The sequence below is a fragment of the Bos mutus genome, chromosome 15 (assembly GCF_027580195.1).
Source record: "Bos mutus isolate GX-2022 chromosome 15, NWIPB_WYAK_1.1, whole genome shotgun sequence".
NCBI classification, from domain to species: domain Eukaryota; kingdom Metazoa; phylum Chordata; class Mammalia; order Artiodactyla; family Bovidae; genus Bos; species Bos mutus.
Genome location: NC_091631.1, coordinates 60425711 through 60450418, shown reverse-complemented (window position 1 = coordinate 60450418; position 24708 = coordinate 60425711).

The window sequence follows — 24708 nt, the reverse complement described above, 5'->3', positions numbered from 1 at the left end:
CTTGATTTCACATTCCAGGATGTCTGGCTCCAGGTGAGTGATCACACCACAGTGATTATCTGGGTCTTGAAGATCTTTTCTGTACAGTTCCTCTGTGTATTCTTGCCACCTGTTCTTAATATCTTGTGCTTCTGTTAGGTTCATACTGTTTCTGTCCTTTATCAAGCCCATCTTAGCATGAAATGTTCCCTTGGTATCCCTACTTTTCTTGAAGAGATCTCTAGTCTTTCCCATTCTGTTGGCTTCCTCTATTTCTTTGCATTGATCACTGAGGAAGGATTGTTCTCTCTTCTTGCTATTCTTTGGAACTCTGCATTCAGATGCTTATATCTTTCCTTTTCTCCTTTGCTTTTCACAGCTATTTGTAAAGCCTCCTCAGACAGCCATTTTGCTTTTTTGCATTTCTTTTCCATGGGGATGGTCTTGATCCCTGTCTCCTGTACAATGTCATGAACCACTGTCCATAGTTCATCAGGCACTCTATCTATCAGATCTAGGCCCTTAAATCTATTTCTCACTTCCACTGTATAATCATAAGGGATTTGATTTAGGTCATACCTGATTGGTCTAGTGGTTTTCCCTACTTTCTTCAAATTACGTCTGAATTTGACAATAAGGAGTTCATGATCTGAGCCACAGTTAGCTCCTGGTCTTGTTTTTGTTGACTATATAGAGCTTCTCCATCTTTGGCTGCAAAGAATATAATCCATCTAATTTTGGTGTTGACCATCTGGTGATGTCCATGTGTAGAGTCTTCTCTTGTGTTGTTAGGAGAGGGTGTTTGCTATGACCAGTGCATTCTTTTGGCAAAACTCTATTAGCCTTTGCCCTGCTTCATTTTGTACTCCAAGGCCAAATTTGCTGTTATTCCAGGTATCTTTTGACTTCCTACTTTTGCATTCCAGTCCCCTATAATGAAAAAGACATCTTTTTAGGTGTTAGTTCTATAGGTCCTGTAGATCTTCACAGAACCGTTCAACTTCAGCTTCTTCAGCATTACTGGTTGAGGCATAGACTTGGATTACTGTGATATTGAATGGTTTGCCTTGGAAATGAACAGAGTTCATTCTGTCGTTTTTGAGATTGCATCCAAGTACTTCATTTCAGACTCTTTTGTTGACCATGATGGCTACTCCATTTCTTCTAAGGGTTTCCTAAACCGCAGTAGTAGATATAATGGTCATCTGAGTTAAATTCACCCATTCCAGTCCATTTTAGTTTGCTGATTCCTAGAATGTCAATGTTCACTCTTGCCATCTCCTGTTTGACCACTTCCAATTTGCCTTGATTCATGGACCTAACATTCCAGGTTCCTATGCAATATTGGTCTTTACAACATAGGTATACATATATCCACTCCCTTCTGAAACTCCCTCCCCATCCCACCCCTCTAGGTTGATACAGAGCTCCTGTTTGAGTTTCCTGAGTCATACAGCAAGTTCCCACTGGCTATCTACTTTACATATGGTAATGTAAGTTTCCATGCTACTCTTTCTGTATATCTCACCCTCTCCTCCACTCTCCCCATGTCCATAGATCTATACTCTATGTCTGTATCTCCTGGAGCTGAGTCTTTCCTCTCTTAAGGGCAGGGCTGCATTAGGTGGTGTTTTTTGTGGTGTCTGTGAGCCTAGTATTACTTTAAGCATCCTGTTTGCTAATGAGTGGGATGTATTCCTGTCAATCTGATTGTTTGACATGAGGTATCCAGCATTGATAGAGAAGGAAATGGCAACCCACTCCAGTATTCTTGCCTGGAGAATCCCAGAGAGAGGGGAGCCTGGTGGGCTGCTGTCCATGGGGTTGCACAGAGTTGGACACGACTGAAGTGACTTAGCATGCGTGTATGCACTGGGGAAAGAAATAGCAACCCACTCCAGTATTCTTGCCTGGAGAATCCCAGCGATAGAGGAGCCTGGTAGGCTGCTGTCTATGGGGTCACACAGAGTCTAACATGACTGAAGCGAATTAGCAGCAGCAGCAGCATCCAGCACTGAAGCCCGTAAGCAGTTGGGTGGAGCTAGATCTTGTTGTCAAAATTGATACCAAGCTGACTGTGTGGGTTTAACCCACAGCCTATGCAGTTATACTGAATGATTTTCATTCTTCTTTCTTAATCACACTGCCCCTGGGGCTTAGCTTTGATATTGGCCCTACTTTTTGATGTGCACCACCCTCAGACAAGAATTCCATTCAGATGAGAGTACAAAAGTAGAAGCTGATTGGGACACACTCACTCAGGCCAGGGAGGAATATAGTGGCCACAACTGGTATGTTGCACAGTGCCTGAAAGCTGAGACTGATAGTCCTTTGCAACAGATGGGGGGCATGCATATTGTGTTGTGAGTAGATAACACTCTTTTGAATAACTAATTGGAAAAATAAGAAATCTCAAGAGAAAATTTAAAACATCTTGAATTAAATGAAAGGAAGGACCTGCCTCTTGAGAAACCTATATCCATGGTCAGAAAGAAACAGTTAGAACTGGACATGGAACAACAGACTAGTTCCAAATAGGAAAAGGAGTACGTCAAGGCTGTATATTGTCACCCTGCTTATTTAACTTCTATGCAGAGTACATCATGAGAAAAGCCGGGCTAGAAGAAGCACAAGCTGGAATCAAGATTGCCAGGAGAAATATCAATAACCACAGATAAGTAGATGACACCACCCTTATGACAGAAAGTGAAGAAGAACTCAAAAGCCTCTTGATGAAAGTGAAAGTGGACAGTGAAAAAGTTGGCTTGAAGCTCAAATTTCAGAAAACGAAGATCATGGCATCTGGTCCCATCACTTCATGGGAAATAGATGCAGAAACAGTGGAAACAGCATCAGACTTTATTTTGGGGGCAGGAATCCCTCAGAAGAAATGGAGTAGCCATCATGGTCAACAAAAGAGTCCAAAATGCAGTACTTGGATGCAATCTCAAAAGTGACAAAATGATCTCTGTTTGTTCCAAGGCAAACCATTCAATATCGCAGTAATCCAAGTCTATGCCCCAACCAGTAACGCTGAAGAAGCTGAAGTTGAATGGTTCTATGAAGACCTACAAGACCTTTTAGAACTAACACCCAAAAAAGATGTCCTTTTCCTTATAGGGGACTGGAATGCAAAAGTAGGAAGTCAAGAAACACCTGGAATAACAGGCAAATTTGGCCTTGGAATACAGAATGAAGCAGGGCAAAGACTAATAGAGTTTTGCCAAGAAAATGCACTTGTCATAGCAAACACCCTTTTCCAACAACACAAGAGAAGACTCTATACATGGACATCACCAGATGGTCAACACCAAAATCAGATTGATTATATTCTTTGCAGACAAAGATGGAGAAGCTCTATATAGTCAGCAAAAACAAGACCAGGAGCTGACTGTGGCTCAGATCATGAACCCCTTATTACCAAATTCAGACTGAAATTGAAGAAAGTAGGGAAAACCACTAGACCAATCAGGTATGACCTAAATCAAATCCCTAATGATTATAGAGTGGAAGTGAGAAATAGATTTAAGGGCCTAGATCTGATAGACAGAGTGCCTGATGAACTATGGACAGAGGTTCATGACATTGTACAAGAGACAGGGATCAAGACCATCCCCATGGAAAAGAAATGCAAAAAAGCAAAATGGCTGTCTGAGGAGGCTTTACAAATAGCTGTGAAAAGAAGAGAAGTGAAAAGCAAAGGAGAAAAGGAAAGATATAAGCATCTGAATGCAGAGTTCCACAGAATAGCAAGAAGAGATAAGAAAGACTTCCTTGGTGATCAAGCTAAGAAATAGAGGAAAACAACAGAAAGGGAAAGACTAGAGATCTCTTCAAGAAAATTAGAGATACCAAGGGAACATTTCATGCAAAGATGGGCTCAATAAACTACAGAAATGGTATGGACCTAACAGAAGCAGAAGATATTAAGAAGAGACGGCAAGAATACACAGAACAACTATACAAAAAAGAACTTCAAGACCCAGATAATCACGATGATGTGATCACTGACCTAGACCCAGACATCCTGGAATGTGAAGTCAAATGGGCCTTAGAAAGCATCACTATGAACAAAGCTAGTGGAGGTGATGGAATTCCAGTTGAGCTATTTCAAATCCTGAAAGATGATGCTGTGAAGTGTTGCACTCAATATGCCAGCAAATTTGGAAAACTCTGCAGTGGTCACAGGACTGGAAAAGGTCAGTTTTCATTCCAATCCCAAAGAAAGGCAATGCCAAAGAATGCTCAAACTACCACACAATTGCACTCATCTCACATGCTAGTAAAGTAATGCTCAAAATTCTCCAAGCCAGGCCTCAGCAATAAGTGAACCATGAACTTCCTGATGTTCAAGCTGGTTTTAGAAAAGGCAGAGGAACCAGAGAAAAATTGCCAACATCCGCTGGATCATGGAAAAAGCAAGAGAGTTCCAGAAAAACATCTATTTCTGCTTTATTGACTATGCCAAAACCTTTGACTGTGTGGATCACAGTCAACTGTAGAAAATTCTGAAAGAGATGGGAATACCAGACCACCTGACCTACCTCTTGAGAAAACTCTACACAGGTCAGGAAGCAACAGTTAGAACTGGACATGGAACAACAGACTGGTTTCAAATAGGAAAAGGAGTACGTCAAGGCTGTATATTATCACCCTGCTTATTTAACTTATATGCAGAGTACATCATGAGAAACACTGGACTGGAAGAAGCACAAGCTGGAACCAAGATTGCCGGGAGAAATATCAATAACCTTAGATATGCAGATGACAACACCCTTATGGCAGAAAGTGAAGAGGAACTCAAAAGCCTCTTGATGAAAGTGAAAGTGGACAGTGAAAAAGTTGGCTTGAAGCTCAACATTCAGAAAACGAAGATCATGGCATCTGGTCCCATCACTTCATGGGAAATAGATGGGGAAACAGTGGAAACAGTGTCAGACTTTATTTTTGGGGGCTCCAAAATCACTGCAGATGGTGACTGCAGCCATTAAATTAAAAGACGCTTACTCCTGGGAAGGAAAGTTATGACCAACCTAGATAGCATATTCAAAAGCAGAGACATTACTTTGCCAACAAAGGTCCGTCTAGTCAAAGCTATAGTTTTTCCAGTGATCATGTATGGATGTGAGAGTTGGACTGTGAAGAAAGATGAGCGCTGAAGAATTGATGCTTTTGAACTGTGGTATTGTAAAGACTCTTGAGAGTCCCTTGGACTGCAAGGAGATCCAACCAGTCCATTCTAAAGGAGATCAATCCTGGGTGTTCTTTGGAAGGAATGATGTTAAAGCTGAAACTCCAGTACTTTGGCCACCTCATGTGAAGAGTTGACTCATTGGAAAAGACTCTGATGCTTGGAGTGATTGGGGGCAGGAGGAGAAGGGGACGACAGAGGATGAGATGGCTGGATGGCATCACCAACTCAATGGACGTGAGTTTGAGTGAACTCCACGATTGATGATGAACAGGGAGGCCTGGTGTGCTGCAATTCGTGGGGTCGCAAAGAGTCGGCCACGACTGAGCAACTGAACTGAACTGAACTGAAGGTTATATATTAATACAACATACCACAGCTTATGGTAATGCAGTGAAAGCAATGTTAAGACCTTATGTGTATATGTATATATGTATTTAAATGATTATATACATATATACAACTATAAAATACATTTATGTATACATGACTACAAGATATATGCATATTTATAATATGTTACACTCGTATCACACTTACAATGAAATATATATCTGTAGTTACTTATTTTGAAAAAGGAGAACTTTAGTCAGTAACCTAACTTTACATTTCAGGTACTAGAAAAAGAACAAACTAAACCCTAAGCTAGCAGAAGGAATGAAATAATTATCAGAATAGAGATCCATAAATAGAAAATAGGAAAACAATAGAGAAAATCAATGAAACCAAAAGTTGTTTCTTTAAAAGTATCAAAAAATTGTCAAATCTCTAGCTGGAATAATAAATTTAAAAGGGGAGAGATAAATAATTAAAATCAGAAATAAAAAGAATTAGAAAGAATAATATGAACGACTGTATGGCAACAAAATAGATAAATGAAGTGGAAAATTTTCTAAAAACATACAAATTACCTAAGCTGATTGAAGAAGAATTAGAAAATCTTAACAGAGCTTTAACAAATAAAGAGATAATACCAGTGATCAAAAGACTCCCAACAAAGAAAAGTCCCAGACCAGATGACTTCACTGATGAATTTTATTAAATATTTAAAGAAGAATTAACACCAAATCTCAAATTCTTTTAAAAAAATAAAGAGGAGGAAACATTTCCATTTCTTTCTATGAAACCAGCATTATCCTCATTTCAAAGCCAGATAAAGACATCAGAAGAAAATAAAATTACAGATTAAATCCTTTATGAATATAGATGTAAAAATTCTCAACAAAATACTATTTCACTAATCCATAGTATATTGAAAGGAATATATACTATGAGCAAATTGGATTCATCCCAGGAAACCAGGAATGATTCAGCATAATAAAATGATCAATTTAATAAACTACAAAATGATCAATTTAATAAACTACAAAATTATCAATTTAATATAATAAAGAAAAATCATATAATTTTCTCAATTGGAAAAATAAAGCTCTGTTGATGAAATCCAATAGGCTTTTATAATAAAAACACTTAGAAAATTAGAAAGTGAAGGAAACTTCCTAAACATTATTAAGGGCATTCATTAAAATTCACAGACACAGCATATTTAATGGTGAAGGACTGAAAGCTTTACCTCTAAGATCAGTAACAAGACAAGGGTGCCTATTTTTACAAATGCTATTTGACATTATACCAAAAGTTCTAGGTGGAACAATTTGATAAGAAAAAAAATGAAGAGCATACAATTTGGAAAGAATTAAAGCTATATTCTCAATTGATATTATACCATGTATAAAAAAATCCACAACAAAACTATTAATACTAATAAATAAGTTCAGCACAAGATTAATAGATAAATCAGTCATGTTTCTATACATATGAAAAGAATAATCTGAAAAAAGAATTGAGAAAACAATAGCACCTGTAATAGAGTGCAAAAGAATAAAATGCTAGAAATAAATTTGACCAATGAAGTTGAAGATTTATACACTGAAAACTACAAAATATTGCTGAGAGAAATTAAGTTGGTAATAAATAAGAGAAGAGATGTTTCCCTGGTGGCTCAAATGGTAAAGAATTTACCTGCAATTCAGGAGACCTGGGTTTGATCCCTGGGTTGGAAGGATCACCTGGAGGAACGCTTGGCAACCCACTCCAGTATTCTTGCCTAGAGAACCCCCATGGACAGAGGAGCCTGGCGGGCTACAGTCCATGGGGTCACAAAGATTCAGACATGACTGAGCGACTAAGTACAAACAAGTGGATGCCACTAATATCCAAAGTTATTTACAGATTCATCACGATTTCTATCCAGATTTCAACAGCTTTATTGAAGAAACAAAAAAGCCAACCCTAAAAGCCATATGAAATTATAGTATGCTCCAAACAGTTAAAGGAAATCTTGAAAATTAACAACAAATTTGTTAGACCAACACTTCCTGATTTCACAAGTCAGTATAAATCTATGGTAACCAAAGGGCTTCCCTGGTGGGTCACAAAGTAAAGAATCTGCCTGTAATACAGGAATCAAAATGGTGTGGTACTGTCATTGAGATGCATACATTGACCAATGAAGTATAATTGAGAGTTCAGAATTAAATCTGCACACCTATTGCTATTTGATTTTTGACAGTGCCATATGCCCTGAATGGGCGAAGAACAATCTCTTGAACAAACGGTGCTGTAACAACTGTATTCTACATATGAAAGAATAAATTTGGACACCTAACTCACATCGTATTAAAAAACTTAAGTCTAGTCAATGACCTAAATATTAGTGATAAAGCCACAAAAATCTGAGAAAAAAACATAAGAAAAAATCTTAAGCACCCAATGTGGCAAAGGATTTTTAGATATGACACCAAAATATAAGCAGCAAAACAAAAGATAAATTTGGCTTCATCAAAATTAAAAGCTTGTCTGCATCAAAGGACCTTATCAGTAAAATTAAAAGGTAGCCTACAGAATGGGGCCAAATATTTACAAGCTATATAGCTCACAAGAACTTAATAGCCAGAAAAATGTGAAGCTGCCACATTTGAACAACAACAAAACTAATTTTAAAAATTGGTAGCGAGTTTTTTTTTTTTTTTACCATTTTTTAAAATTTTATTTAACTTTAAAATATTGTATTGATTTTGCCATATATCAAAATGAATCTGCCACAGGTATACATGTGTTCCCCATCCTGAACTCTCCTCCCTCCTCCCTCCCCATACCATCCCTCTGGGTCGTCCCAGTGCACCAGCCCCAAGCATCCAGTATCGTGCATCAAACCTGGACTGGCAACTCATTTCATATATGATATTATACATATTTCAATGCCATTCTCCCAAATCATCCCACCCTCTCCCTCTCCCACAGAGTCCAAAAGACTGTTCTATACATCAGTGTCTCTTTTGCTGTCTCATATACAGGGTTATTGTTACCATCTTTCTAAATTCCATATATATGCATTAGTATACTCTACTGGTGTTTTTCTTTCTGGCCTATTTCACTCTGTATAATAGGCTCTAGTTTCATCCACCTCACTAGAACTGATTTAATGTATTCTTTTTAATGGCTGAGTAATACTCCTTTGTGTATATGTACCACTGCTTTCTTATCCATTCATCTGCTGATGGACGTCTAGGTTGCTTCCATGTCCTGGCTATTATAAACAGTACTGCGATGAACATTGGGGTACACTTGTCTCTTTCCCTTCTGGTTTCCTCAGTGTGTATGCCCAGCAGTGGGATTGCTGGATCATAAGGCAGTTCTATTTCCAGTTTTTTTAAGGAATCTCCACACTGTTCTCCATAGTGGCTGTACTAGTTTGCATTCCCACCAACAGTGTGAGAGGGTTCCCTTTTCTCCACACCCTCTCCAGCATTTATTGCTTGTAGACTTTTGGATCGCAGCCATTCTGACTGGCGTGAAATGGTACCTCATAGTGGTTTTGATTTGCATTTCTCTGATAATGAGTGATGTTGAGCATATTTTCATGTGTTTGTTAGCCATCTGTATGTCTTCTTTGGAGAAATGTCTATTTAGTTCTTTGGCCCATTTTTTGATTGGGTCATTTATTTTTCTGGAATTGGGCTGCAGGAGTTGCTTGTATATTTTTGAGATTAGTTGTTTGTCAGTTGCTTCATTTGCTATTACTTTCTCCCATTCTGAAGGCTGTCTTTTCACCTTGCTTAGAGTTTCCTTTGTTGTGCAGAAGCTTTTAAGTTTAATTAGGTCCCATTTGTTCATTTTTGCTTTTATTTCCAATATTCTAGGAGGTGGGTCATAGAGGATCCTGCTGTGATTTATGTCGGAGAGTGTTTTGCCTATGTTTTCTTCTAGGAGTTTTATAGTTTCTGGTCTTATGTTTAGGTCTCTGTGGTGGATTAATTTTGATATTTGGTGAAACTAATACAATTATGTAAAGTTTAAAAATAAAATAAAATTAAAAAAAGAAAAAGAAAAAAAATTCATTTTGAGTTTATTTTTGTGTATGGTGTTAGAAAGTGTTCTAGTTTCATTGTTTTACAAGTGGTTGACCAGTTTTCCCAGCACCACTTGTTAAAGAGATTGTCTTTAATCCATTGTATATTCTTGCCTCCTTTGTCAAAGATAAGGTGTCCATAGGTGTGTGGATTTATCTCTGGGCTTTCTATTTTGTTCCATTGATCTATATTTCTGTCTTTGTGCCAGTACCATACTGTCTTGATGACTGTGGCTTTGTAGTAGAGCCTGAATTCAGGTAGGTTGATTCCTCCAGTTCCATTCTTCTTTCTCAAGATTGCTTTGGCTATTCAAGGTGTTTTTTTGTTTTTGTTTTTTTTTTTTCCATACAAATTGTGAACTTATTTGTTCTAGCTCTGAGAAAAATACCATTGGTAGCTTGATAGGCATTGCATTGAATCTATAGATTGCTTTGGGTAGCATACCATTTTCACTATATTGATTCTTCTAATCCATGAACATGATATATTTCTCCATCTTTTAGTGTCTTCTTTGATTTCTTTCACCAGTGTTTTATAGTTTTCTATATATAGGTCTTTTGTTTCTTTAGGTAGATATATTCCTAAGTATTTTATTCTTTTTGTTGCAATGGTGAACGGAATTGTTTTCTTAATTCCCCTATTTTCTCATTATTTGTGTATAGGAATACAAGGGATTTCTGTGTGTTGATTTTATATCCTGCAACTTTACTATATTCATTGATTAGTTCTAGTAATTTTCTGGTGGAGTCTTTAGGGTTTTCTATGTAGAGGATCATGTCATCTGCAAACAGTGAGAGTTTTACTTCTTCTTTTCCAATTTGGATTCCTTTTATTTCTTTTTCTGCTCTGATTGCTGTGGCCAAAACTTCCAAAACTATGTTGAATAGTAGTGGTGAAAGTGGGCACCCTTGTCTTGTTCCTGACTTTAGAGGAAATGCTTTCAATTTTTCACCATTGAGGATAATGTTTGCTGTGGGTTTGTCCTATATAGCTTTTATTATGTTGAGGTATGTTCCTTCTATTCCTGCTTTCTGGAGAGTTTTTATCATAAATGGATGTTGAATTTTGTCAAAGGCTTTCTCTGTATCTATTAAGATTATCACATGGTTTTTATTTTTCAATTTGTTAATGTGGTGTATTACATTGATTGATCTGCAGATATTGAAGAATCCTTGCATCCCTGGGATAAAGCCCACTTGGTCATGGTGTATGATCTTTTGAATGTGTTGTTGGATTCTGATTGCTAGAATTTTGTTAAGGATTTTTGCATCTATGTTCATCAGTGATATTGGCCTGTAGTTTTCTTTTTTGTGGCATCTTTGTCAGGTTTTGGTATTAGGGTGATGGTGGCCTCATAGAATGAGTTTGGAAGTTTACCTTCCTCTGCAATTTTCTGGAAGAGTTTGAGTAGAATAGGTGTTAGCTCTTCTCTAAAGTTTTGGTAGAATTCAGCTGTGAAGCCGTCTGGACCTGGGCTTTTGTTTGCTGGAAGATTTCTGATTACAGTTTCAATTTCCATGCTTGTGATGGGTCTGTTAAGATTTTCTATTTCTTCCTGGTCCAATTTTGGAAAGTTGTACTTTTCTAAGAATTTGTCCATTTCTTCCAAGTTGTCCCCCCTTTTTTTTTTTTTTTTGGCATATAATTGCTGATAGTAGTCTCTTATGATCCTTTGTATTTCTGATTAAACACAATCACTCTTAAAAATTAAATTATATAAACTTAGAGTTAAGTAAAATGCATTGGGCTTCCCTGGTGACTCAGACAGTAAAGAATCCACCTGCAATGTGGGATACCAGGTTTCTATCCCTGAGTTGGGAAGATCCCCCTGAGGGGTGTATGACAACCCACTCCAGTATTCTTGCCTGCAGAATCCTGTGAACAGAGAAGCCTGGAGGGCTAGAGTCCATGGGGTCACAGAGTCAGACATGACTGAGGGACTAAGGACAGCATAGCACAAGTACGTTAGTAAAAGGACACTCAAAAATCATGGCGGATCATGTTGATGTATGGCAAAACCAATACAATATTGTAAAGTAATTAGCCTCCAATTAAAAAAATAAATAAATAAAAAATCACCATCTCATAATCATTTTTCTATGTTTTACTATTCTCTATGTTGCTCTTGTTTAGTTGCTCAGTGATGTCCAACTCTTTTGGGACCCCATGGACTGTAGCCAGCAAGGTTCCTTTGTTCATGAGATTGTCCAGGCAAGAGTTCTAGAGTCAGTTGCCTTTTCCTACTCTAGGGGATCTTCCTGACCCAGGGATTGAACCCATGTTTCCTGCAAGTTTCCTGCATTGCAAGCAGATTCTTTACCGCTGAGCCACCTGAAGTCCACTATTCTCCACACTTGAATGCTGTTTACACGCATTGGTTCTGTAAAGTGAAAATAACGCTGTTCCACTGCTTGTCATCTCCTGGCTTTGCATTGAGGAACATTATATTTGTAGTTTGAAATCAGCTATGGTGGGAAAGCTTACATCATGTAAACTGTCAAATACTAAAAATGAGGATATGATTTCTTTTTAGATAATTTTTTTAGATTTAAGAAAGTCATACAGAAATATTAATAATACAGATTAAACTTGAAAGCATGTCATGTCTGTAACTGTTACACAGTAAGTAAAGTTGATCATTGAACACATGGAGACTAGGGTGATCCACTGCACAGAGATGAAAAATCTTTGTGTAATTTTACAGTCAACCCTGAGTGTCCAGTTCTGCATCCACAGCTTCAACCAACAATAACTAAATATGTCTATTAGTAATAAAAATTCTAGTGTAAGTGGACCCCTAGAGTTGAAATCCTTGTTGTTCAAGTATCAACTGTAATGCAAAAAAAGTGAGAAAATATTCTTTCAATATTCAAATCTATTGTCCAAGTCAATAAAGAAGTCACTTAAGCTTCCCCAGTGGCTCACTTGTAAATAATCTGCCTGCAATGTAGAAGACACAAGTTTAATCCCTGGGTTATGAAGATCCCTGGATTGGGAAGTGGCATTCAACATCACTATTCTTGCCTGGGAAATCCCATGGACAGAGAAGCCTGGTGGGCTATAGTCCATGGGGTCACAAAAGATCAAGCATGACTTAGCAACTAAGAAACAAAACAAAAGGAAGTCACTTATGTCATTGAAAACAAGTAAGTAAAGTTCCAACATACATTTGCCTTGTTTTACTTTGGTCTTATTCATTAATATAAACAAAATATCAACCAGTGTTAATGTTAGAAATACACTTGTGTTAAGTACTGAGACATCCCATGTATTCAAGGTACTTAACTTTAGAAACAGAAATGTATAACTAGAATACAATGTGACCAGCTTTACAGATGGAGAAATTAACTAAACTGAGCTTGGAGTCTATCAGGAAAAGAAGTAGATGAAAGAAGGCAAGTATAGTGGCTCATAAGATGAGTAAGAGATTTTTGATTTGCAAAGGAGAAAAGAAAATTGCAAGCACATTCAAGCTGTAACTAATTCAGTTTGGGGAGAATGCTGCTGCTGCTAAGTCGCTTCAGTCGTGTCTGACTCTGTGCAACCCCATAGACGGCAGCCCACCAGGCTCCCCCATCCCTGGGATTCCCAGGCAAGAACACTGGAGTGGGTTGCCATGGGGAGAATACATGTTAGTAAAAGATTATAATATGTATATATGGCATGAAAGAATAAAAAGCTCATCAGGGAACCATGGGAAGCCTGAGGGGACAGATATAACATTTCAGAATAGTTAACATGAACTTCAGGATGGAGAACAGTTTAGAGGCAAAAATAGTGGCAGCAATACCAGGAAAAAGGCCATGATCATATTCTAAACCATTATTACAAAGAAACAATATGAGGCCTGGAACTAGGGTTGTGGTAGTGAAATGTAGAGGAAAATAAGCATGCAAGAAGCACCATGAAAATTAAAGGATTTGGTAACTTACTAGTCTATCAGTTTACACAAATTTACATAAAAGAAGTTTAATGTCTGAAACTTCTCTAGACATGTCAGTGCATCCACATTTGCCCACAAGTTCTCCAAAGCCCAACTGATGTTTCATTTATAATAGAACTCAGGTGTCTGCTCTTTGTGCAAACACAGTGACTCCATAAACTTTGGGATGGCCTTGATCAATTATACCTCATCCTTTTTATGAAGTAGAATGATTGCTTTCTTAGCTGTCAGGCTCAAAAAAAGCAGTTCCTCTGTGTTTTCTAGAAGGTTGCATTGACTTAGTTTACAGCTTAACCTGAAATGTATACCCAAGCACATCCTATGAGGATCTACAGTGCTGCTGACAAGCACCATCAGGGTTTTCAGATGGACTTTGTATTGTATTTTATGTTGGCTCAGGACTCTTAAAATGTAATTGGCTATCTTTTGACAAATGAACTGAAGTTTCACCTAACTTTATTAAAATTCCATGACAATAACTCACAGTTCTGTTTATTTTGCAAGTAACACACATAGTAATTCTTTAAATAACTAAATTGTAGCTCTTTTGAATAAAAATCTAACTGTAACAATCAAGGGTTGACTTTTTTATTCATAAAATAAGGCCAGTTAATTTTATTTTTTTCTCTATAAATAGATCACGAAGGTTAAACACAGCTATAAATAATCCTTTTCTTAGTAGAGATTATATAATTTCTTTAATTATCATTTCTTGTAGCTTCTTTTGATTCTTTTCATGTATTGAGAGGTGTAGTTTTCTTAAAGAATTGTATGTTACTCTGATTGGAAGCCACAAATTCAATGTAAACCAGTTCTAGTCTTCCCTCAGAGTTGAGATATCCTAACGTGTGAAGAAAAGAGGGCTCTGTCAGACAGATTCAATTCAGCTCAACCATTGCAAGAAGATAACTGAAGAACTTCAAGATCATGATGGCAATAGTTGCTGCTAAGTTGCTTCAGTCATGTCCGACTCTGTGCGACCACATAGATGGCAGCCCACCAGGCTCCCCTGTTCCCTGGGATTCTCCAGGCAAGAACACTGGAGTGGGTGCCATTTCCTTCTCCAATGCATGAAAGTGAAAAGTGAAAGTGAGGTCGCTCAGTCATGTCTGATTCTTAGAGACCCCATGGACTGCAGCCCACCAGGCTCCTCCGTCCATGGGGTTTGCCAGGCAAGAGCACTGGAGTGGGGTGCTGTTGCCTTCTCCGATGATGGCAATAGTGAAACTCAAAAACACAAGTGTTACAGATACAATATTCCAGGGAGAATTACAATTAGACCAAGTCCAAAAAAATTCTTTATTGAATATTCATTTGGGATGAAAAGAGTGTTCTGACAGTTACATTGAGTGGTTCTCCAGCAATGATCCAATTATGGCAAGAGTGGTTTTCTTACTTAAGTATTGGGTTTATAAGTGTCTTAAATCTGTCTGCATTGAAGAATGTAGCCAAAACTGAGAAAATAACAATGAGAAAACTTGCCTTTGAAGAAAGCCATGAGACACCATTGTGTTTTAGTCCTGTGGTTGTTTCGTCTTCTCTGCTTGATTCTGTTACTTCATAAGTTAGGTTTCCAACTGTCATAGAACATTTTTATTTTTTAAACAGTTCATTCTTTCTCTAGAAAGTGTGTTTTCCACTAAACAGTGTGTTGTAGGTCAAGTTTCTATTATATGTAAAATATCCTGTTTTTGTCTATTCTCTGCAAGAGTTGTGTAATCGTAAGCATTTCTATTTCTTAAGAGAGGTGATACATACCTACACAGCTGTCTAGTCATGATGCTTGTTTTGTTGGTCTATTGATAAGCACTCATTAGATATATATTTTAGTTATAGAATTATTTAAGGAGTTTGTCACTTTGATAAATTTTCTATGAATTTCAATGGTTTTATCTTTTAATCTCTTTTTCATGTTTCCACCTCTTTGTCTCTCCTACATATTGTATAACTTTTCTATTACTTCTGTTGCAGAAACTCTTCAGCTGTGTTTATTCTTTAAAACTATCCACTGTGCTTTGTAATTTTAACAAAATATGAAAATATAGCCCATATGTAAAAGTTTAGAGTTAATAAGTAAACAGTTTCATTAATTTTAAAAGTGTGAACACACTAACATAACCACAGCCTACAATAACAACAACAAAAAATTAAGTTACAGACTCCTAGAATTTTTTGTCTCTTTCCAATCACTATCCTCTCATCCATAAAGGCGATCATTATCCTTACTTAAACCATTAGTGAGTTTACATATTTTTAAACTTTATATAAATGGAATCACGTAGTTTGATCTCTTTAGTGTGTAGCTTTATTCCCAGCTTATTAATACTGAGAGTTTTTCAGTCAACTAACTTCTGATTTCCTTAATTTTATTGACTTCTTTCTTTTCTTTTTACTGATTTCAACTCTGATGCTCATTATTTCATCCCATACTTGTTTGCTCATCTTTCTAAATTTCTTATGGTAAAAGCTTAACTATTGAATTTAGTTTTTTTCTTTTAAGATAAGCATTTAAAGATTTAAACATCCTCTGAATTATTCCTTCAGTTGCATCACAAAAATTTATATATATTATGTTTTATTTTTATTGAAACCTCTCAATTTCTAACTTAATTCAAAGATTTACTGGAAAAAAAAACTTTACATGAGTTCAATCATTTTCAATTTATAGGGACTTATTTTATGTGTTAGAATATTGCATAAAGTGAATAATTATCCATTTATATTTGGTAATTATATGTATTTTGCTATTTAATGGAATGTCATATATGTCAATTAGGCCTTAAATCCTACGTTGTTGTTGTTGTTCAGTCATCCAGAAGTGTCCAACTCTTTGGGATCCCATGGACTGCAGCACTTCAGGCCTCCCTGTCCCTCACCATCTCCCAGAGTTTTCCCAAGTTCATGTCCATTGCTTTAGTGATGCCATCCAGCCATCACAGACTCTAATGCCCTCTTCTTCTGTCTTCAATCTTTGCCAGCATCAGGGTCTTTTCCAATGTATTGATTGTTTGTATCAGGTGACCAAAATATTGGAGTTTCAGCTTCAGCATCAGTCCTTCCAATGACTAGTTAGAGTTGATTTCCTTTAAGATTGACTGGTTTGATCACCTTGCTGTCCAAGAGACTCTCAAGAGTCTTCTTCAGCACCACAGTTCAAGGCATCAATTCTTTGACTGGCTTATTTTATATCTAAGAGCTTCCAAATATGCAACCATAAATGTTGAATTCCTCTTTTCAAGTTTAACTTTTTGCATTTTGTATTTTGAGGCTTTTTCTTATGTGAAAAGTGAAAGTGTTAGTTGTTTATCCTGTCCAACTCTTCGTGACCCCCTAGACCACCAAAGCAGCTTTGTCCATGGATTTCTCTAAGCAAGAATGATAGAGAGATTAGACATTCCCTTCTGCAGGGGCTCTTCACAAACCAGGGATTGAACCTGGATTTCCTGCATTTGCAAGTGGATTATTTACCATCTGAGACACCAGAGAATTGTGCACACTGATTGTTGATAAGTCACTAAGCCATGTCTGACTCTGTGACTCCATTGACTGCAGCATGTCAGACTTCCCTGCCCTTCACTATCTCCTGGACTTTGCTCAAATTCATGTCCATTGAGTCAGTGATGCTATCTAACTCTCATCCTCAGCCACTCTCTTCTTCTCCTATCCCCAATCTTTCCTAACATTAGGGACTTTTCCTATGAAATGGCTCTTCACATCAGGTGGCCAAAGTATTGGAGTCTCAGTTTCAGGATCAGTCCTTCCAATGAATATTCAGGATAGATTCCTTTATGATTGACTGGTTTCATCTCCTTGCAGACCAACAGACTCAAGTTTTCTCCAACATCACAATTCAAAAGCATCAATTCTTTGGCGCTCAGTCTTCTTTATGGTACAAATCTCACATCTGTACATGACTACTGGTAAAACTGTATTTTTGACTGTATGGGCTTTTGTTGGCAAACTGATGTCTTTGCTTTTTAATATGCTGTCTAGATTTGTCATAGATTTCCTTCCAAGGAGCAAGTGTCTTTAATGTTATGGCTGAAGTCACCATCAGGAGTAATTTTTGAGCCCAAGAAAATAAAATCTGTCACTGCTTCCATTTTATCCTTTTATTTCTTATGAAGTGATGGGACAATATGCCATGATACTTTTTGAAGCTGAGTTTTCAGTCAGCTTTTTCACTCTCCTCTTTCACTCTCATCAAGAGGTTCTTTAGTTCCTCTTCACTTTCTGCCATTAGAGTGGTATCATCTGCATATCACCTTACCTACCTCCTGAGAAATCTTTATGCAGGTAAACAAGCAACAGTTAGAACCGAACATGGAACAACAGACTGGTTCCAAGTTGGGAAAATGTTGTATAGTGTCACCCTGATTGTTTAACTTATAAGCACAGTACATCATGCAAAATGCTGGGCTGGATGAAGCCCAAGCTGAAATCAAGATTGCCGAGAGAAGTATCAGTAGCCTCAGATATGCAGATGATACGCCATGATATACCTTTTCTTCTGTTTGTGTGATCTTCCATTTCTTTTATCAATGTTTTATACTTTTCCAAATAAAGATCTTTTAACCCCAATTTGGGCTTTCCTGGTAGCTACCAGGTAAAGAATCCAACTGCAATGCAGAAGACTCCGGTTCAATTACTTGGTTGGGAAGATCCCCTGGAGAAGGGCATTGCAACCCAATCCAGTATTCTTGCCTGGAGAATTACCACGGACAAAGGAACCTGATGGGCTACAGTCCATGGGGTTGCAAAGAGTCAGCCATGAATGAGTGACTAAGCACACAGCACAACTCCTATTTACATTTATTCTTAGGTATTTTGTCCTTTTATATGCTTGTAAATGAAATTTCTCTTAATTTTTTTTTATGAAAGTTAGTTTTTAATGTATAAGAATACAACAGATTTCTGAATATTTACTTCATATCCTGCAACTTTACCAAATTATTGATGCATCTTTATAATTTTTTAATGACATCTATAAGCTTTTCTGTGTAAGGTGTCTTGTCACTTGGAAATAATGACAATTTTAATTCTTCCCTTCCAATTTGAATTTCCTTTATTTCTCTTTCTTATTTGGTTGCTGTAGCTAGGACTTCCAATACTCAAATAAAAGTGAAAGTAGGTATCCTTGTCTTTTTCTGATCTTAGAGGAATGCTTTTAGCTTTTCACTACTGAATATCAAACCAGCTGTGGGCTTGTAATTTAGAGCCTTTATTGTGTTGAATTTAGCTTAACATAACATCTATACTTACTTTGTTGAGAGTTTTTATCACAAATGAATATTAAAATTTGTTTAAAGCTTTTCCTATTGAGGGGATCATATGATTTTTGTTCTTCATCTTATTAATGTGATGTGTCACACTGATTGATTTGCTGATACTGAACCATTCTTGCATCCCTGGAATAAATCTCACTTGATCATGGTTTATGATCCTTTTAATTTATTGTTGAATTTAGTTGGTAACATTGTGTTGAGGAATTTTGCACCTGTGTTCACTGATAATATTGGTGTGTGTGATATATTTGTCTGATTTTAGAATCAGTGTGATGCTGGTCTTATAGAATGATTTTGGAAACATTCTTTCCCTTGCAATCTTTTTGCATGGTGTGTGAGAGTATCAAATTTTGTCAAAATGATTGGTAAAATTCACCTGTAACAACATGGGTCCTGGATTTTCTTAGAAATTATTTGATTACTGTTTCAATTTCATTACTGTTATTTAGTTTGTTCTATTTTGGTCTTGAGAGATAGTACATGTGTAGGAATTTGTCCATTTAGTTTAGGTTGTCAGTTTTATTTGTGTGTGCTTAGTTGCTTCAGTCACGTCTGACTGTTACTCTATGGATTGTAGCCTGCCAGGCTCCTTGTGTCCATGGGATTCTCCAGGCAAGAATACTGAAATAGGTTCCCATGCCCTCCTTTTGCTTTCAATCCTTCTGAGCATGAGGGTCTTTTCCAATGAGCCAAGTATTGGAGCTTCAGTTTTAGTCTTTCCAATGGAAGGGTGGAATATTCAGGGTTAATTTCTTTTAGGATTGATGGGTTTGATCTCTTTACAACCCAAGGGACTCTCAAAAGCCTTCTCCAGCACCACAATTCAAAAGCATCAATTCATTGGCACTCAGTCTTCTTTATAGTTCAACTCTCATATCTGTACATGGTTATAGCTATGACTATATGGACCTTTGTCAGCAAAGTGATGTCTCTGCTTAGTAATATTCTATGTTTGTTGTAGTTTTCCTTCCAAGGAGCAAGTGTCTTTGAATTTCAAGGCTACAGTCACTGTCCACAGAGATTTTGGAGCCCAAGAAAACAAAATCTGATGCTGCTCTCACTTTCCCTCCTTCTACTTGCCATGAAGTAATGGGACCAGATATCATGATCTTAGTTTTTTGAATGATGAGTTTTAATTCAGCTTTTTCACTCTTCTCCTTTGCTATCATCAAGAGGCTCTTTAGTTCCTCTTCATTTCCTGCCATTAGAGTGGTATCATCTGCGTATCTGAGCTTATTGATATTTCTCCTGGCAATCTTTATTCCAGCTTGTGCTTCATCCAGCTTGGCATTTCACATTATATACATTATATATCATATATATATATCATATATATAAATATTTATATATATATAAAACTTTATATATAACTTGTAAGTTATATATAACATATATATATATATGTTTTGTATGTTACATACATAAGCTATATATCTTATATATTTATATATATATATATGTAATATAACATATTCTCTACATGTAAGTTAAATAAGCAGGGTGACAGTATACAGCCTGGTCATATCGTTTTCAATTTTATTTTATTTTATTTTATTTTTTCCAGATGTATCTTTTTTTTTTTTAATTTTATTTTATTTTTAAACTTTACATAATTGTATTAGTTTTGCCAAATATCAAAATGAATCTGCCACAGGCATACATGTGTTCCCCATCCTGAACCCTCCTCCCTCCTCCCTCCCCACACCATCCCTCCGGGTCGTCCCAGTGCTCCAGCCCCAAACGTTTTCCAATTTTAAAACAATCATTTGTTTCATGTCTGGTTCTAACTGTTGCTTATTGATCCACAAACAGGTTTCTCAGAAGACAGGTAAGGTAGTATAGTATTCCCATATCCTTAAGGATTTTTCACATTTTCTTGTGAGTAACACAATTAAAGGCTTTGGCATAGTCAATGAAGTAGATGTTTTTCTGAAATTACCTTGCTTTCCATGATCCAATTTGATCTCTGTCTTTTTTGCCCCTTCAAAACCCAGCTTGTATACATCTGGAAGTCCTTGGTTCACATATTGCTGAAGTCTAACTTGAAGGATTTTGAGCACAATCTTACTAGCATGTGAAATGAGCACAATTGTATGGTAGTTTGCACATTTTTTGGCATTGCCTTCTTTGGGATTGGAATGAAAAACTGACATTTTCTAGTCCTTGGACTCTGCTGAATTTTCTAAATTTGCAGCCATATTGAGAACAGCATTTTAACAGCATGATCTTATAGGATATTAAACAGTTCAGGGGTAATTCCATCATCTCCAACAGCTTTGTTTTTAGTAGTGTTTCCTAAGGCTCACTTGATCTCACATTCCAGGATGTCCAGCTCTAGTGACCACACCACTATGGTTATCTGGGTCATTAAGAACTTTGTTATAGAATTCTTCTATGTATCCTTGACACCTCTTCTTAATCTATTCTGTTTCTGTTAGGTCCTTACTGTTTCTGTCCTTTATTGTACCCATTCTTGCATCAGATTTTTTCTTGATATTTAAAATTTTCTTGAAGCGATATCTAGTCTTTCCCATTCTATTATTTTCCCCTGTTTCTTTGCATTGTTCATTTAAGATAGACTTCTTATCTCTTCTTGCTATTCTCTGAATCTCTACATTTAGTTGGATATGTTGTTCTCTTTCTTCCTTGCCTTTCACTTCTTCTTTCTTTAGCTGTTTGTGAAGCCTTCTCAGACAACCATTTTGCCTTCTCGCATTTCTTTTGCTTTGGGATGCTTTTGGTCACTGTCTCCTGTAGAATGTTAAGAACCTCTGTCTACAGGTCTTAAGGCACTCTGTCTACTTGATCTAATCCCTTGAATCTATTCATCACTCCACTGTATAATCATAAGGGATTTGATTTAGATCATAACTGAAGGGCCTACTGGTTTTCCATACTTTCTTCAATTTAAGCTTGGATTTTGCAATAATAAGCTCATGATCTGAATCACAGGCAACTCCAAGTCTTGCTATTGCTGACACTATAGAGCTTGTCCATCTTCTGCTGCAAAGAACATAATCAGTCTACATTGGATGCTGACCATCTGGTGATGTTCATGTGTAGACTTGCCTCTCATGTTGTCAGAAAAGGTAATTGCTATGACCAGTGTGTTCTCTTTAAAAAAAAAAAAAAAAAAACCCTTAACCTTTATCTTGCTTTATTTTGTACTCCAAGGCTAAATTTGCTTGTTATTTGTGTATTGCTTGATTTCTATCTTTTCATTCTAATCCATTATGATGAAAATGACATCTTTTTTGCTGTTACTTCTAAAAGGTCTTGCATTTTGATATTTGGCAAAACTAATACAATTTTGTAAAGTTTAAAAATAAAATAAAATTAAAAAAAAGAAAGATAAATGTGTAAAAAGTAAAAAAAAATAAAAACAAACAAAAAATAAAAGGTCTTGCAGATCTTCATAGATCTGTTCAACTTCAGCTTCTTTGGTGTCAGTGGTTGGAACATAGACTTGGATTATGGTGCTGTTGAATGGTTTGTCTTGGAAATGAAGCTAAATCATTCTGTCATTTTTGAGGTTGTATCCAAGTACTGCATTTTGGACTCTTGTTGACTATGAGGATTATTCCATTTCTTCTAAGGAATTCTTGCCAACAGTAGTAGAAATAATGGTCACCTAATTATTTTTGTCCGTTCCATCCATTTTAGATCACTGATTCCTACAATGTCAATGTTCACTCTTGCTATCTCCTGCTTGACCACATCAAATTTAACTTGGTTCATGGACCTAAGATTCCAGGTTCCTGGAACAATGCAGCATTGTTCTTTATAGCATCATACTTTATTTTCTACCAGAAACAGAACTACCAGAAACATATACAACTGAGCATTGTTTCTGCTTTGAAATAGCCACTTCATTCTTTCCAGAGCTATTTCTTCCACAGTAGCATATTGGACATTTTCTGGCCTGGAAGACTTATCTTCTGGTGTCATATTTTTTTTTGTCTTTGTATACTTTCCCTGGGGTTCTGTACACAAGAACACTGAAGTGGGTTGCCATTTTTCCTCCTCCAGTGGACCATGTTTTAGCAGAATTCCTCACTATGACCCATCCATCTTGGGTGGCCGCACTTCATGGCTCATAACTTCATTGAGTTATGCAAGCCCATCTGCCACAATAAGACTGTGATCAATGAAGTGGAGGGACACATGCAGATTGAAAATGATGTGATATAAGTAGGTATTCCATGCAAATGGAAATCTACAGAAGATAGAGTAGTAATACTCATATCAGAAATAATAGGTTTTAAAGTCTGTTATTAGAAACAAAGAAGGACACTGCATAATGATCAAGGGATGGATCCAAGAAGAAGATATAAAAATTGTAATTATATATGCACCTGACCTGGAAGCACTGCAATATATAAGGCAAATGATCTTCTTTCTTCACAAATGAATTTTGTCAAATATTTAAAGAACAGCTTGTATTGGGAAGAATACTTCCAAACTCATTCTGTGAGGCCACCATTACACTGATACCAAAACCCGAGAAAGTTATCGGAAAAAAAATAGAGAGAGAAAGAACATTACAGTCCAATACCATGGTTGACCATACATGCAAAAATCCTCTCCTAAATACCAGCAGTCCTTATTGATTTTCTGTCTGAATGATGTTTCTGTTTATATAAGTAGAGTACTAAAGTCTCTTGTTACTGTGTTCATGTCAGTTCTCCCTTTACATCTGTTAATATTTGCTTTATGTAATTTAGGTGCTATTTAGGTTGGGTAAATAGATATTTACATTTGTAATGTCTTCTTGATAGATTAATTATTTGATCAGTATGTAATTTCCTTATTTGTCTCGTGATGACAGAGGATGAGATGGTTGGACGGCATCACCAACTCTATGGACATGAGTTTGGGCAAGCTCCAGGAGTTGATGATGGACAGGGAAACCTGGTGTGCTGCAGTCCATGGGGTCACAAAGAGTTGGACATGACTGAGCAACTGAACTAATCTGACAATCATTTACAGTCTACTGTATATAAGAATTGCTACTCCTGCTTTCTTTTCATTTCTTTTTTTTTTTTTACTTTTTTTTATTTTAATTCATTTTATTTTTTATATTATTATTTATTTATTTATTTATTTTTACTTTACAGTATTGTATTGGTTTTGCCATACATCAACATGAATCCACCACGGGTGTACATGTGTTCCCCATCCTGAACTCCCCTCCCACCTCCCTCCCCGTACCATCCTTCTGTGTCATCCCAGTGCACCAACCCCAAGCTTCCCGTATCCTGCATCCAACCTGGACTGGCGATTCGTTTCTTATATGATATAATTTCTATTTGCACAGAATATCTTTTTCCATCCCCTCACTTTCAATCTGTCTGTATATTTAGATCTGAAGTCAGTTTGGGGCAGCATATACGTGGATCTTGTTTTTGAATCCATTCAGCGCTTCTATATTTTGATTGGAGCATGATTCCTTCTACATTTATAGCAATTGTTGATACCTAGCAATAATTGCCATTTTAATTGTTTTTTGTTGCATTGGGTTCTTTCTTGTTTATTTCTTCTGTTTCTCTCTTTACTTGTGATTTTTGTTACTGTTGAGTGACTAAGTCATGTTTGACTCTTTGCAACCCCATTAACTGCAGCATGCCAGGCAGGCTTCCCTGTCCTTTACTGTCTCCTGAACTTTGCTCAAACTCATGCCCATTGAGTCGGTGATGCCATCCAACCATCTCATCCCCTGTGATTTAATGAATATTTTAGTGTTATTTTGAATTTCTTTCTCTTTTGTGTATAGGTATCTATTACAGATTTTTGGTTTGTGGTTACCCTGAGGTTTATGTAGCAGTCTACCTGTCTCTCTATCATCTACCTATCTTTCTTTCTTTCTATGATTATTTTAATTTGTTGATATTTTAAGTT